Source organism: Podarcis erhardii, assembly GCF_964252035.2.
Source record: "Podarcis erhardii genome assembly, chromosome: 16".
Taxonomy (NCBI): Eukaryota; Metazoa; Chordata; class Lepidosauria; order Squamata; family Lacertidae; genus Podarcis; species Podarcis erhardii.
The window spans coordinates 11,460,239-11,477,288 of NC_138514.1; the positions used below are offsets into that span (position 1 = coordinate 11,460,239).

At 46.6% G+C, this 17,050-nt stretch overlaps 1 protein-coding gene across 1 annotated transcript in view; it reads right to left on the reverse strand.

Annotated features, from left to right (window-relative positions):
- Positions 1 to 15,681, reverse strand: part of CDON (cell adhesion associated, oncogene regulated) — a 116,293-nt gene extending 100,612 nt beyond the window's left edge. Inside the window, exon 1 of the mRNA XM_081843263.1 lies at positions 15,587 to 15,681. The gene's annotated coding sequence lies outside the window, so the exon portion shown is untranslated. The remainder of the gene's footprint in view (positions 1 to 15,586) is intronic.
- Between the last annotated feature and the right edge of the window lie 1,369 nt (positions 15,682 to 17,050).

The window sequence follows — 17,050 nt, forward strand, 5'->3', positions numbered from 1 at the left end:
AATGCCAATGGCATTTCCTCTTCTTCCTTCTGTGAAACACTAATCACTCTCTGGACTCGCCCGGTCATCCTCTTACAGGTAGCTCTAAGAAACCAAGATGGGCAAGGGCCAAGGAGGCAAGCGGTCGGCTGCACTTCTTTAAGCTGCCTGTCCACCTCCTCAGGCCATAATAAAAAAAACTGATCCAATGTGGATGGAACAGACATTGGACTTGCTCGAACACTGGTATCCAACTCTCACTGAACCTAAGCACAGTCCTGTGATTAAAGTCAAAGAATCAGAGGAAGAATAGTTAATTACTCAATATAACAGACATTAAATCTGCATAAATTTCAGACCCTCCAAGTTCCCCGCTTTTCCTTAGGACGTCCCTATTTTCATTGGAGAAATGTTGGAGGGTATAGAGTTATTTCAAAAAGTAAAAATCCGGACACAAAAGTTGTTGAACTTTTTGGGGAGCGAAGTTGTCTTTTTTTGGGGGGGGGGGTGCAAAGCTATTGAGGTTTTTTTTTTGCAAAACTTCAAAGAATGAAAAATGAAGTTTTGGAGCAATTTTTATGGAAATTCGCCAAAAAATCAACACTTCTGACATGGATTGCCATATGCTCCCAGTTTTCCCTGACATTTTACCGCTTCTCCAAAATTCTGCCTGGACACTATTTTCAATGGATGAATCCCGGATATGTCCGGGATCCCAGACGTATAGTAGCCCTATGTCTGTAGAAACAGAAACCCCATAGTTGTGTGTGATTGGAATGCACGCTTCTCTGAAAAAGAAAGATTAGTCTCTATTGCTCCACCTACTTTTGCCTCTGGCCCCACCCACTGTTGCCTGTGGCCGTTCCCATCAGTGGTGTGCAGTCCCTGCAAGGTTGCCCAGGAGGGCATGCAGCTGAAAAGCATTCTCCACTTCTCAAAAACCACTTGACCCTCTACAGCTTTAAAGAACACACCCACACCACACATTTAAAGCATACTAGTATCGCTTTAACAGTCATGCTCCTCTCCCCACCAAGAATCCTGGGAACTGTAGTTTTACCCTCCCCCATGGGGCTACAGTTCCCAACACCCTTAAAAGCTGTGGCTGCCAGGATTCTTCAAGGAAAGTCATGTGCTTTGAATGTTTGGTGTGGATGTGGCCAGGGCCATTTAAAAAGTAAGAACCTGATCAACCAGACACACACTTTTAGCCAACCAAAACGTTTCTAGCAACTTTAATTGCATAGCTGTTTCCCTTTTTTTCCAAATAGGATTCCTCGCAAGAAAAGGGAAAAGTTGACAGCTATGAAATTGCACCAATTCACCAGCAATTCATTGCAGCCCTTTTTACAGATACTCAGAAGTGAAAGAAAACTTTGGTTTCTTGTGTGAGTGGGGTGTGGGTGTGTTTGCATCAGCTTAGCCAGATTGATTCGAATGCTGTTGGCGGGTTACAATCAAAAACAAGCAACCACACCTTAGGCCAACCTCCAACCTCTCTCACCGCCAAAGGGATACAAGCGAATAGTAAAGAGAACCCACAGAGGTGATGCTGACACAAAGCCCCACACATACACTAAGTAGAATAGAAGCATTGCCACCTGACCCCACCCCACTCACCATTCTCCCCTCTACCTCTTTCCCCCTTTTCTTCCTAATGTAATACTAATGTCTCAACAAATGAAACTGATCTGTAGAAAATGTAACTTGAAAAAGAGACATTGCACATACCGGTACTTTCGTAAACCTACACACACACACACAGTGGATGCTCGGGTTGCGAACGTGATCTGTGTGGGAGGCACGTTTGCAACCCGCAGTGCTGCATCTGCGCACACACAGGTTGCGATTCGGCACTTCTACACATGCGCAAAGTGTGTTTTAGCGCTTCTGCGCATGCGCGACGCCAAAACCTGGAAGTAACCCGTTCCCGTACTTCTGGGTTTCGGCGCATCCGCAACCTGAAAAAATGCTAGCTGAAGTGTCTGTAATCCGAGGTATGACTGTACATATCTCTCTCTCTATATCTATCTATCTATCTATCTATCTATCTATCTATCTATGTATCATCTATCTAATCTATCTATCTATCTATCTATCTATCTATCTATCTATCTATCTATATCTGTCTGTCTGTCTGTCTGTCTGTCTGTCTGTCTGTCTGTCTATCTATCTATCTATCTATCTATGATATATATATATAAAGAAAGAAAGAAAGAAACCCTTCCATGCTTCCTTTGGCCCCAGTGAAGCCTTAGCAAGAGGCCCATTTCAGCGTTCAGCGTTTAGCCTGGTTGGTTTCCTTGCATCCAATGGAGTTGTTCTTCTGGTTTTTAACCAACACTGTCAACAGGGCAACAGCCCTGCGTCCGTAATTGAGCTCATTTGAAAAGCAGTCATCATATTAAAATTGCAGCTGTCATTTTCCCCATGAGCTCTGCTTCCTGAGCTCTTGCGAGCAGAGCAGTCCCCAAAAACTCCCTAAGGCATACCTCAGCTTTGAAGCACGCAAGGCAGGAAATTAAGAACTGTCTTCAAACAAAATCTCTCGACTCCTCCAGGAATTGAAAAAGAGACAATTTCCTTACTGTCTCCTCTCCTTAAACACAGAACAGGATTAAGGTAATCTGGGGCCTTAGGACCAGCAAAATATGACAACCCCCCACCCCCAATAACACCCCCTCTCCAACCTCTGCCCTACTTTAGAGCATTTGGGGATATTTTTCAGAACTGAAGGAGGGAACGAGGCCGGCGGGAGAGATCAGAGAATAATCACTGATAGGGTGTTCTTGCATATATGATACAGAGCAGCTATACGTCTGGCATCAAAGTTTTTGCAGGAAAGGTTAAAAACATAGCCTAAGCACAGCTTCAGATAGTCAGAGGCATCAATGCTTCTGAAGACCAGTTGCTTGAAACCACAGGAAGGGGAGAACGCTCTTGTGCTCAGATTCTGCTTGTGGGTTTCCCATGGGCGTTTGGCTGGCCACTGCGAGAACAGGGTGTTAGGAGGAAGGTCTAGGTATGGAGAGGTAGAGCCAGCAGGAGAGCCCAGGAAAAAAAGAAGAGGCAGAGGACTGAGAAGCAAGAAAACCAATAAAAGATAGTTGGAAGAGAGTGCTCCACTGGAGGTAAAGAAAATGGGAAGAGGAGCTGGAAAAGGTGACCAAAACTGATAAAGAAAATGGGATGTGTTGAGATGCGCAGGACTCCAGAAGCTAGGGAGGTAGAGAATCATAGGGTTGGAAAGGATCACGAGGACCATAATAATAATAATAATAATAATAATAATAATAATAATAATAATTTATTTATACCCTGCCCATCTGGCTGGGTTTCCCCAGCCACTCTGGGCGGCTTCCAACAAAGTACTAAAATACAGTGGTCTGTTAAACATTAAAAGCTTCCCTAAACAGGGCTGCCTTCAGATGTCTTCTAAAAGTCTGGTAGTTGTTTTTCTCTTTGACATCTGGTGGGAGGGCGTTCCGCAGGGTGGGTGCCACTACCGAGAAGGCCCTCTGCCTGGTTTCCTGTAACTTGGCTTCTCGCAGTGAGGGAACTGTCAGAAGGCCCTCAGTGTCCGGGTGGAACGATGGGGGTGAAGACGCTCCTTCAGGTATACAGGACCGAGGCCATTTAGGGCTTTAGAGGCCAGCACCAACACTTTGAATTGTGCTTGGAAACGTATTAGACCAGGGGTCAGCAAACATTTTCAGCGGGGGGCCGGTTCACTGTCCCTCAGACCTTGTGAGGGGCCGGATTATAATGGGGGGGGGGGAATGAACCAATTCCTGAGTTATTTAGATCTGCCTTTCATCAATTCTAGTGCCATCTACTGTTGGTCTCCCAGTCTTCCATCCTACCAGTCCCAAGGGTCACTAGCCATTACAGTGGTACCTCGGATTACATATGCTTCAGGTTACATACGCTTCAGGTTGCAGACTCCGCTAACCCAGAAATAGTACCTCGGGTTAAGAACTTTGCTTCAGGATGACAACAGAAATCGTGCTCCGGCGGCGCAGCAGCAGCGGAGGCCCCTTACCTAAAGTGGTGCTTCAGGTTAAGAACAGTTTCAGGTTAAGAACACACCTCTGGAATGAATTAAGTACTTAACCCGAGGTACCACTGTACTGATTAACAGATAACATGAAGCAGTACATTCATGAAAAGAAGCTGTGAGACTCCTAGCCAAACTTCAAACCAAGATCAGCCAGAGGTTTGTACCTGCACTGCAATGATCCATCAAATGCGCATGTAATTGGTATTTATTTACAACATATTGTAATGTGTGCAAAAGTGACATCTCTTTTGTGGCTTTCAGGTCTCTCTTCCCTGCTGAGCATCCTGACAACCTGTCTTTAAAATTCATTCTCCCTTTAGCTCAACTTCCTCTGTCAAATGATGTTCTGTGTACAAAGCGCGGTAAGCATCACTCCCAAACAGTTAAAAACGGCTTCCCAATTTCAGGGCCCCAAATGTCAAAGTCAATTTTCTGTTTGGCCCTTGTAGCAGCCTCAGAATAGCACCGCCTCCTGCAACCTGGTGCCACATAGATGTTTTGGACCACAGCTCTCATCAGCTCCAACCAGCTCAGCTGCTGTCCGAAACATCTGGAGGGCTCCAGCTTGGGGAAGCCTGACATGGCATTACGCTTCCCAGTCCCAAATAAGAGTGTTCTGCTCTTTCCCTTCCATTGCCTTTAGCACAGCGAAGGAGACAAGTCAAACAAACAAAAGTTATAGAAACTCAGCCTTCTTGTTTATGAAGTAAAAACAATGAAAGTGTCACTGGATTGTAGCGAAAGAGAAATATTTATTCAACAGGCACATTACGCAGCCAAAAAGGCCACACACACCAAAAAACGGTTTCTTAAGAAGCTGCTCCTTGCTTCCAGCATCTTTGCGCACAGCCGTGTTTGCATCCTGGTAGCCATGGTAACAAAGCCTCACCTCCAGGCCTCCCTTATTCTCTAGCTCCTCACCCCTGGGCTATCTTCCCTTTGTCTCTGGCATAGCCTCTGACCAAGGCAGGTTTCTGCTGACTGTCACAGCACCGGACTGATAGCCTTTTTGCACCGAAGCACGCTTGCTTCCCATACTTTACCTGTCAGCCACTGCCCAGTTGGAGCAGCAGCAGGTTGACAAGGGGATTGGGAGACTGGGCATTCCGGTGTAATTCAGTTACGGAATCAGAGACAGAATTCCTGTTCTGCTTAGCATTAGCCATTAGCCACAGCCGCCAGTCTGTTCGTTTCCAAAGCTGGCCTGACATATTCTGCTCTTTAGGACAAAACGGTATATGGTGCCTTATCCCACAAATTGAAATTCAAAGCACCCAAGCCCTTTCAAATTATTTTGATACTTGACTCTCTCTCTCTCTCTCTCTCTCTCTCTCTCTCTCTCTCTCTCTCTCTCCCTCCCTCCCTCTCTCTCTCTCTCCCCCCCCTCTCTCTCTCTCTCACACACACTCACACAAACATGTACTTATGTATACAGTATATAAATTCCTGGATTAATTTCAGCTTATGGGCTGCAAGTTGGTCACTTACACCCTAGCTTATTGCTTTTCCACTTTCTCTCAGAACTTGTGGGGGCCTGGACTATATTTTGAAAATAATAAAAATAAATGAACAAATTTCTATGCCCCACAAATAACCCAGAGATGCATTTTAAAATAAAAGCACACATTCTACTCATGTAAAAACACGCTGATCCCCAGACCGTTCGCAGGCTGGATTGAGAAGGCGATTGGGCCAGATCCGGCCCCCGGGCCTTAGTTTACCTACCCATGTCTTAGGGGGTCCATGGATCCTAACTGACAGACGACACCTCCATCTCTGAAGGCATCTTTCACTTGAAGGACTGTCCGGCTGGTCCAAGTTTGTTGGCAAGTTGTTAAGGGTGCTGGGAATTGTAGCTCTCTGAGGGAGTCTTAACAACTCTCAGCACCCTCAACAAACTCAAGACATGACTGTTTAAGTGGTATAACAATGCTTTTAATGGTGTGGATGTACCTAATTGTGCCCAAGTTGCCCATTTACAGTTAGTATCTGGAGAACATACTGAGCAGGTACACGGGCCAGCTGGTCCCCATGTTCCTTGCTCTGGGGAAAGGTATTTCAGTCATAGTCATTATTTCAAAATTCGCACATCTATACACATAAATTCACAGATGTGAATTTTATGCAGCTCTGCGCCCTCTTTCCCTCTCCCTCTCTTCTTAAAAAAGAAAGTAAGTAAAGGACCCCTGGCAGTTAAGTCCAGTTGCGAATGACTCTGGGGTTGTGGTGCTCATCTCGCTTTACTGGCTGAGGGAGCTGACGTTTGTCTGCAGACAGTTTTTCCGGGTCAAACCAGAGCAGCGCACGGAAACACCATTTACTTTCCCGCCGGAGCGGTACCTATTTATCTACTTGCACTTTGACATGCTTTCGAACTGCTAGGTTGGCAGGAGCTGGGACTGAGCAATGGGAGCTCACCCCGTCTCAGGGACTTGAACTGCCGACCTTCTGATCGGCAAGCCCTAGGCTCAGTGGTTTAGACCACAGTACCACCACTCTTTTCTTGGCGATGTGCAAATGCCCACCCCGAGTCAGCTAGGCAGGGGATGCAACCCCCAGTGGTCCCATGTGGGCTTCCTTCAGCTCTGTGGAACCCAAAGAGGGCTCAGGCAGTTTGAGCTACCCTACACCTCTGTGGGCACTGGAAGGGCTGAATCAGTTTGCCTAGCTCCTCAAACCAGGGCCATCTGGCTGTTCCCTAGACAAACAGCTTATGCTTATGATTCATATTGGTTTTGGTCACGATGCATCTGAATCGCCCACAAGCCTGGGAAATGACAGCACGCCTCTCCTTAGTGCAAGACAAGTGTGACAGAACCTGCTCAAGGTCCATAGTACCCACAGTGACATACATACGCCCTGGCCAACCTTTCTTCCCACAGGAAACCTCTCTTTTTTCTCATAAAGGACTGGCCTCGCTTCCAAAGGCCATGAAAACCCCATTGGCTACACAGCTGGAGACCTCTCAGTAAGTGGCCGCCACTCGTCTCTTAATAACCAAGGGAGAAATTATTTCAGATATTGAAAGTGGATCTTTTCAGGGGTGGCTTAAGGGCAGACAATAGCTCCGGCCCGTATCATCTCTAACTCAGGCTGACAAACACATGGGAGGCTCCTTGTCTGCGGCTTTGATGTATGCAAATCCCACTGTCGGCTGGGCTGGGTCCACGCCTACAGAGTCTCCTGCTGCAAGACTTTTGCATGCAAACAGGGCCAAGGGAGCAGTTTTTGCAGGACAACAGCTCCCCACTCTCTGCTTCATGGGGGTGCAGGTCCAGGTGCTTCTTCGGGACACAACACGGGGGGTTGGGAAGTGGGGGGCCTTGAGCTTTGCACTGAGGTTCCCACAGAAGACTGAGACTTTCCCATAGCATCCTTCAGGCTGACACACACAACAGCAAAGGGAGACAGAGGCTTGCATAGGGCCTGAACCCATAGGTGCAGTATCAATTTTCTCACTGTGAAAGTTGGTTGCTGCGAATCACTCAGCCTGGTGAGAAGACCCTCATTCCTGCTGAACTGTACTTAGACCTGAATGCTGCAGGCTCTTGGAGCACAGAGAAACTAGAGCTCCTCACCTGCAATGGATTTGGTTTTATTGTTATTAAGGGCCAATGCACTAGCAGACAGGTGAGTTTTAAAGTTGTGCAATGGAGGAACCCATCGCATCAACTGCACTGGTGGAAAGTCATTGTACAACAGATTGCACAATCTGTTGCACAACAAAATTACCGGCAAGCAGCCTTCTATTGCGCCACAACCTTTCTCTCGCACAAATCATTTTGCCGGTGGGACAAGTATGCCGCTAAGTGACGTCAGCTTAGTGCTGTATTGGATGCAACCCATAATTTGTCAGCTTGTGGCTGTAAATTCAATATGCAAATGTTATGCAAAATTGACTTGCTCTTGCTTTTGGTGATACCTAGCTGGCTACTGTAATCCGGAGAGATGCTGTGTTTACAGATGCTCACACTTATGGATATAGAGGGAAACTGGTCAAGAGTAAGGCCACATGACCATGACATGCCAAAAGGTGCAGCCTGGGAAGATCAAATATTCATAAAATAGGCATATGACTTAAATCATAAGGAGGGACAGAGGAGACCCAGCCCCTTTCCCTTCTGTGCTGGCCTCCTCAGCTACTGTTTTGAAAAAGGCTACCATGTTTGTGATTGGACTAAAATTGAAGAGGATCTTGCAGATAACATTATGCATTTCCCCCCAGAATTGGAGCACTGGATTAGCACAGTGAGCATTCTCAATAACAGTGGCCAGGGAGAATCAACCTTTCAGGCACTGCGAGGTTCATTTATCATGGGTGTGGCATTGAAATGGCCAAATATAGATAAATTCATCGCCTGCAAAGGCCCTGACTGGAAATATGAGATGCTGAACAAGCAGCTCCTTCCGCCGTGCTGAGGCTCGATGGCAGCTTCCTCTTTGTCCGGACCCCTGTTTGCCCACATTCCCCACAACACAACCTCAGTTGCCACTTGAAAGGGGGGAAACCAAAGAGCGAGCCAGTACTGCAAGCTAAAGCAAACAGCTTGGCTCTGCCACTCATCAGATCTCTCCGGCTAGCATCTAACCACCCACCAGACCACAAACAACTCAGGAGGGACTCAAATTAGAAGGAGGGCTCTGGAGCAACAAGGGCAGGTGGCCTTCTGCTTTCAGCACCAGCTCCCGAGACTCGGCCTTGAGTATCCAACCCCCTCCTCCACTCACCCCAAGGGGTTCCCCATCCATCAAACTTCTTAAACAAGCCAGGCCATTACTTTAATTCCAGCTGTGGATCTAGTTACACTCCCAGGCTGCTCCATTAGCTGCCAAAACAGAAACTGTCCCCTTGATAAGTGAGGCGGTTGGGGTGGGGTGGGGAAATCCAAACCCAACAGGTTGCTGTGGAAACACATTCCAGCCCGTGGGGCTGTGTCTTTGGAGGTCAGGACTCTGACCTTGTGGATTGCCTCCGGGCCGCACATTGTGCTCCGTGCTCAGGAATGATGGCAGATGCTGCTCCATGTAATGTTGTGTTGTCAATCTGGGGAGATCCCACTCGAGGCACTCTGCTTTGACACCTGTGCAAAGGAATAGTGGCCTCCAGCCTCCTCCCTTGTTTGAGATGGGCTCATTCTTGGCATTTTAGAGGCAGATTCTTGAGTGAGGGGCAGTGGGAGCTGTGAGTGTCCAGGTGATCGGATGGAGAATTCTAGGCATGTGATAACTAGCCACAGAGGCGCATCACTTGTATGTGTGTTCATGGCTCAGAGAGGCTTCTGGTTCCAATGCTTGCCTCCACCTCCAAACTGTGTTTTACCCCATCCAAAAAAACTTTAATAAAATAAACTGTTACAAGAAAATAAGCATAACACAAATGATAGCCCAAACACAAGATGCATTCCACTTCCCTGGCCCCAAGCAATCAACTTCCATACTTTCTCAGTTACTTGGTTAAATTAATTTAGGCCCTGAGTGGTGTCACACATGTTCCTTTCTTTCCGTTTCTTGCTCAGCGCAACACTGAATCATTGACTTTGTAGTCTTAAATGTTCCATGCTTCTGAGTAAGAATGGAAAAGTTGTAAACTGGGGGCACATTCAATAACTTAAATGGGTCTTTTTGGTGCAACATGATGGCGGTCAGAGGATCAGACTGCAAACGGCATGACAGGTCAGCATATTATGAAAATATCCTTGACAAGTACATAGAAATGTTAACCGTCGGCCGATAGCACCCAAGTAAAAAATGTGTAATGCTGTGGATCTGAAGGCAGGAGACTAAAGGTGCAAAATCAAATCCTCTGTCAGATTTCAAGAAAAGCTTTATGAAATTTCTACAAGGCTGTCGTCGTTTTCTCAGCAATATTCCAAACGGACAGAGCCAAGGGCTGTGTGACCTGACTCCTAATATTGTCAGGTTTTGAGGTTTTTATGCTTGGCAGACAGAGACCTCCTTAAACTGTCTGCACGCTAGGCTTCCTCTAGTCTCAATCCCATCTCTATCTCACAAGCAAGTTTCTTCATAGCCCAGCAGGGCTGCCTCTAGCTTTCAGCTATATGTTTACATTTCTCCTCTACAACCACCAGCCTGCATTGCCTTTTATAGGCTGCTCTTACTACACACATAACACTGTTATTATAAACATAGCCCTGGTCGTCTGGGCACCCTGGCCACTGGCACATGCCATGGCTGCTCCAAAACAAACCGCAGTGTTACCCTTACGCAGAGCACCTTGCAAGGGGCATGTGACCTGGCCCTGGCATTTCACAGCTTTTCATCAACAAAACTCTCTTCAGTTCAGCAGACCGAAGGCAAAGGGAATTGCAAGGATTTACAGGCATATTACGGTTACATATGCATATCTGGTGTAGGAAAACTGAAGATCAAATTACCAGTGATGTCTGCAGAAAGCCAGGAATGGGGAGCCTGTGGCCCTCAATATCTCTCTGGCCCTCAGAACTCTCCCTAGGTCACCCCCCCCCCACTCTGAACCACTCCTTGTGTGGTTTTGCCTGGCTGGAATATGCCTGGCTGGGAATGTGATAATACCTGCTGCCTGACTGAATAGAGAGATATGGGCACTTGCATGCAAACCTCTAGCACCTGCGTGGCCAGAATGCAGCAAAGATGAAAGTCACACCCTTTGACCACACCCACCACTGGCATATGGCCCCCAGAAAGTTGCTCATGGAAGAATGTGGCCCTCAGGCTAAAAAAGGGTTCTCCATCCCTTGGTTTAAGCCTAGGTCTGCCCCCATCATGTTCAAAATGTGGGATGGGGCTCAGTGTCATGGAAAGTGGGTGTGCATTTGAGAAGATCCCATGCCGTTCCCATGGCTTGCCTTCCCACAGTCCATCACCAGAACTCCTCCTTGCTCAGTCGGCCTCTGATTCTGAGAAGAGTGGGAAGATAACTGTCATGAGGGGAAGATAAGCTTGGGGAATTGAGGGTGCCCATCTTCCATGCATCCATTTGGCGCTCAGAATAAGTATTTTGTTTTTAGCACTGCAGGTTGTTTAAAGTGGGGGTTATTATTATTATTATTGTTATTATTATTATTATTATTATTAGCTTTTCTTGGTTTACCAAAGCACGTGCCTTGTCTCTTTTTTTCTGGATTAAAGACTTTTCTACAAATCAGTTGCATTATATATGAGACATTAGTTTTGTATTCAGTATGGAGTCGGGGAAGAAGAGAGGGAGGAGAGGAGGTGTGTATAGCGTTTTGTATAGTGCACATGTGGGTTTTGTTTTTTTGGGGGGGTTGGTCGGTGTCAACTGGATAGGTTCTCTTTCTATTCACTTCTTACCTTTCCTTGGTAGTGAGAGGGGTTGGGGGGCCCAGGGTGTGGTTGGTTGTCTGTAGTTGTCTGAAGTGAGGTTTGTTTGCATTTGTGAGGGTGGTGGGTGGGACTGTTGGGTCAGGTAAGCCATATTGATTGGTATGCAGTCTGTGGGTTTTCTCGTTGAGCTGTGCATGTGATAAAGGGGAGCCATACTGGGATGAAGGTGTCCTCTTTTATCTGTCCCCGTGGGGTGGGGAACCCAACCCAACCATTGCTTTCCCTTAGTCTGAACTTTCCGGGGCCCTCATGTAAGTGGTGGATGGGGCCAAAGGCAAAGTATACAGATCAACCAGTGCAGGTTTACCTCTGTTCTGGAGATAAGTTCCAGCCATACAAAAGTGAGGCCCTGCTATGCTGCATATACATCCATACAGGCGAGAAAGATTATAGCACTTCAAGGATTGATTGGGTGATCGATTTGTCCAGGGAGTAGAAGTATTCCAGATGAAATAGCATGTGTGTGTGGGGTGGATGGCCATTGTATTAGTATTGTGGTTGCCTACTGGCCAGTGCCAGTGCCATCATATTTCCTTCTACTTACTTCTGGTTGTATGTGGGTGAAGCTCCCATCGATATGGCACATCTTTGCATGCAAAACTTCAGTTGTATGAGGAGTTACTCTTTGCATCTCGACCCTGTTACTGGGCCTCTGTTTGTTTTTAATATTCAAGTTATTTCATATTGCAAGGAAACCTAGGCTTTTATTTTTCTAAGGGAATGTCAGGAGGTATTTTCCTTGGCTCACGACAGCGCGCTCTGCCGTTGCCATATAGTTCACATGCCAGAATGAATGTTCTTGGCATTTTTTGCTCTTAGGGGATGGCAGGAGGTATTGTTTTGGCCAAAGGTATGGAAACAGTCACTACACATCCATATGAAAGAATGCTTTGCTTCAAAAGGGGAGCCGAGCTGTCTGTAACACAAATCTACAGGCTAGAGAGAACCACAATGGTGACCTAGTTTGCCCTCCTATCAGAGATGTTTCATTTACCACTCCAACCTTCAATTCTAACCATTTCTGATGGAATTTCAACACGTCTTGGGACTTTCAGCAAATTCACAGAATACCAAGGCTGGTGAAAAATGCAGCCTACTAACTGAACAGGGTTGCTTCTCCCCACCAGCAAGACTGCTGCAGCTTTTACCTCTGCATGAAAGGCAGAAACCAGGCAAAGCCTTTCCTTGCATGCAGATTCAGCATTGGGACAGGGTTTCTGTCTGCCATACAGTTGTTAAATGTGTGATATTTCTGCCAGGGGCTTGGGAGAATGAGCTATATGCACTGAGGGTAGATTGAAAGCATGTGGAATATGAACACATGGTCAAGTTGACTATAATGCTGCCATTGAGTGGGCTGGATGGCTGTGCCCCATAGAATATATCCAGGAACATAGGATGGTGCCTTAAACAGAGTCAGACCATTGGTTCTTCTAGCTCAGTATGGTCTGCACCAGGGATTAAGAACCTGTGGCCCTCCAGATGTCATTGGATCACCATATCTGACCATGGACCATGCTGATGGAGGAGGCTGTAGTCCACCAACATCTGGAGGGTAGAGGGTTCCCCATCTCTGATCTACAATGACCAGCAGCAGCTCTCCAGGGTTACAGACAGGGGTCTTCCCCAGCCCCTGTCTACCTGGAGATGTCAGGGGGTGAATCTGGGACCTCTTATATGCAAAGCATGTGCCATTGTACCATTGAGCTATATTCCTTCCCCACATTTCTACAATGTGCCAAACTTCAATAGATGCAGTCTCACAACTTCTCTGTTGAGCACACCAACTCTTGTTGATCCCAGGGTACTTGATGGGGTTGGAAAAGTAGCGAATGTGTTCTAGAAATCAGGTTCTAAATCAGGAAGATTTAACCCCACATCTTGAGTTCAATCATGTAAATAAACAATCTTTTTATTTTTTGTAAACGTGCCTCCTTATTATAATCATATTGTTCATTTGGTGTAAAGTATGAAGGTAAAGCATGGGCTCAACTTTCTTCTGAGCCCCATGCCTTACCTTTTTGCAAAACATAAACTATTTGGGGGAAGCAGCAGTAGGGTGGCAGGAGGCAAGGAACGGGTCAGTCGTGAGTTGTGGGATACGTGAACAGGTAAAGACAAGCACCAAAACTATCATTTGAACACTGGAGCCTCTGGCAGATACAGCACATGGTTTAAAATATTATTTCAATTTCCTTGAGGACTAGAATTATATTGCATGGTTTGGTTTTTTAAATCATGGATGGTGGCAGTGTCAGGAATACATACAGCAACATGTATTTATGCAGGAAATTCTATGCATGCAACACTGCAGAGTTTATGCACATGTATATGTGCAATTACAATGGAAATGTGTACATTAAACAATGTGAGAAAGAGTTCTCAGGTCTTTTGTGCAAGTTCACCCTATCCGATATCCTGTCTCATACTGTGCTGACTTCTACTGCTTTAGAGGAAAGCTGAGCAGAGGGAAGGCACAAAATATTAGGGGTGAACAGTCCTATCTTAACATATATATGTTGGAGCAGATACATGATGCTGTGGGCTCCCTTTGCCATAACATACCTGGGATGCGTAATTTTTGAGGTTTGCCATGTGCATCCTTGGGAAGGGACCAAGGTGGTAGAGTAAATGCTTTATATGCAGAAGATCCTATGTTCCAACCCTGTCATATTCAGGTAGAGCTGAGCAAGTTCTTTGTCTGAAATGCTGATGAACTGCTTCCAGCCAGTGGAGACTAAGGGTAGCTAAAGTGTTGCCCTCCATACATTGTTGAATTTATGGCAGGAATGAAAAAAATGTGCAATATGTGGAAGTTTAAGCTTTTCTCCATGCCTACAATTCTCAGCTACCCCAAGCAGCATGGCCAATGCTCAGAGATAATGGGACTTCCAACAATCTCTGCAGAACACCATGTTGGCCATCCCTGATGTAGATGTAACTGAGCTAAATGGACTAGCTTCCTACTCTGATCTAAACAGAGAGCATTTGGACAAAAATAAGAAGAAACAAAACCCAAACTCCTAACCATCCAGCCCCACTTGCTACACCTTATGAAATATAGGAAACAGATGTGTCAGTCAACCAGAGGTATGCCTACATCAGCTGGTTTGATGTTCAGGCATTATTATGGATCCCAAAGCAGCAAAGTTTTGTGCTCAGGTACTGCACACACCTGGGCACAGGTAAGAACCACTGACACGCCATTACAATGTATCCTTTTCCTATTCACCTCTACTTGGAATGCTCACACAGCTGTAACTGCATTCATCACAACACAACCCATCATCCTTCATATATCAAAGGCAATACTGCACCAGAGATCCCACAGCTCAGGGAAGCAAACATTCCCAAGGAGTGTCTTGGCAACACCTGTGGAAAGACAGATCATACTTTCTTCCCCTCAGCTCACCCACACCTCTAAGCACACTCTGATTTGTCCAGCAAAGAGACATCAAAGAAAAAGAAGAGGAGACATTTGTCTTTTATTAGGATAATTAATTCAGGCAAATTACCTGGACTGGTTTTAATTACTGAAGTATCTCAAACGAGCTTGCACCTGTCTGACTTCAGGCAGCAGATCTGTCCCCACGGACAACCAGAAGCGACTTCTCTGAATCCTAAACGGCAGACAGAAGCTTGGGGCTCTGTCCAGCATATGACACATTACGTTTAGTATGAACAGAGCCCCTTGGTGACTGGAGGAATCCCTCATAGAGCTGCAAGACTTTCTCACAGAAGGAGCATGTGGAGGCTTAGACTGTAAAACAGGCCACCACCAATTCTGGGTCCCCAGAGTCCTTCTGCGAGGGTCTCATGTTCCCTCGGGGACTACAACTTTCTGTCATTGTACGGAGAGGCTCCAACCACACAATCTTGATGCTCTCATCAATGTCTCCCCTTTTGCTCTTCTGAACTGGAGCGTAAGAAAGGCAGCTCAGTGCAGCTCTCCTGTTGCAGTTTGAAGAGCAAATATTTTCCTACAGGTTTGCTTGTCGACAGGCTGCTCGCTTCACAGGAAGAAAAAAAAAAGAGGGAGCGAGAAAGCAGCAAAGTGAAAGAGCTTCAGCTCAGGTTGACCACCCTGAGGAAACCGGGGAAAGAAGGTGCAAAGAGAGAGAGAAAGAGAAGGAAGAGGGGACGAATTCACCTCAGCCAACTCAGCGGCTTCCCCTTCTGAAAGCTGAAGTGCTCACTTACCTCCTGCTCTGTCGGTGAATTCTTGTCCAGTCTCAGAGCCTCTCCTGTTCAAATCACGCCTCTAAGGCACCAGACACTTTTTCTTAACATTTCCTTCAAAGCAGAACCCACCCCCCCAGCCCACCATGGCTCTTTGCCCAGTCGTTCTCCATGCGGAGCCAAGAAAACCTCACTCAAGGAGAAAACAAAATTACTTGGGAATGATGCGAGCAGGAGGGATGGTTCTCGTCTTGGGTTTTTAGGCTCCGTACCATCCGGGTATACAGCAGAGGGGGACTGTATAAGGGGGGGGGAGAGAGACAGGGGTGTTAGGGGGAGAGAAAGAGAGCTCTAAAATTGACAACACATGGCTGTTTCTTATCCTAGGGCCTAGTAAATAGGTCTTTCATGCTGGGCCAGTTACCACGGCAACAAACATGCAGGAAATATTCCAGATAACTAGAATAGTGGCAAAAAACATGTGTTTTGGATAAAGCATCCCCCCCCCTCCTTCTCCCATGGCTTTATTCATTCGGCTGCTCCACACAAGCTTGCCTTTCAGTGCAGACACCTTCCTTGTGTCTGGCAGGGGTCAGAGGCTAACCTTTGCCACAACTAGGAAGATGAGACCCATGTTTTTTCTCCAGGGGAGAAAAAGAAATAGCGGTTTCTTCCTGCCGCCCCTTGTCTTCAGATGAAATTGAACAAAGATGCTTGCTGGGAAACTCTCGAAGGAGATTCTCCTTGGCTACTTGACTCCTGCACATATAGAAGAGAACTTTGTGGTTCCTAGGGCCAAGACAGCCAATAGTGATGTTGCTGGGGGACAACTTCCACCATCTCCAACCATTGGCCATGCTGGATGAGGTCCATGGGAACTGGAGTTGAAGAAGAGCTGGAGGACATCACATTGGCCACTGCTGCCGTAATTGGCCAACAATGAGTTCCGTTTTGGACCCCTGCATGGTCTTTGATGTGTCATGGGTATTGAAGGCCACACCCACACCACCCATTTAAAGCACTCCAGTACAACTTTAATAGTCATGGCTTCTCCCAAAGAAAACTGGGAACTGTAGTCTGCTAGGGTCTCATTTTGCTCAGGTCAGTTCTGTGTCCAGGGTAGCTGTCTACCAGCTCCATCTGGTACGCACACTGAGACCCTACCTGCCTGCAGACTGTCTCACCAGAGTGGTGCATAATTTAGTTATCTCCTGCTTGGACTACTGCAATGCGCTCTACGTGGGACTACCTTTGAAGCTGACCCGCAAACTACAACTAATCCAGAATGTGGCAGCTAGACTGGTGACTGGGAGTGGTTGCCAAGACCATATAACACCGGTCCTGAAAGACCTACTTCTCTCCCCGTACATTTCCAGGCACAATTCAAAGTGTTGGTGCTGACGTTTAAAGCCCTAAACAGCCTCGCCCCAGTATACCTGAAGGAGTGTCTCCACCCCCATCGTTCAGCCCGGACACTGAGGTCCA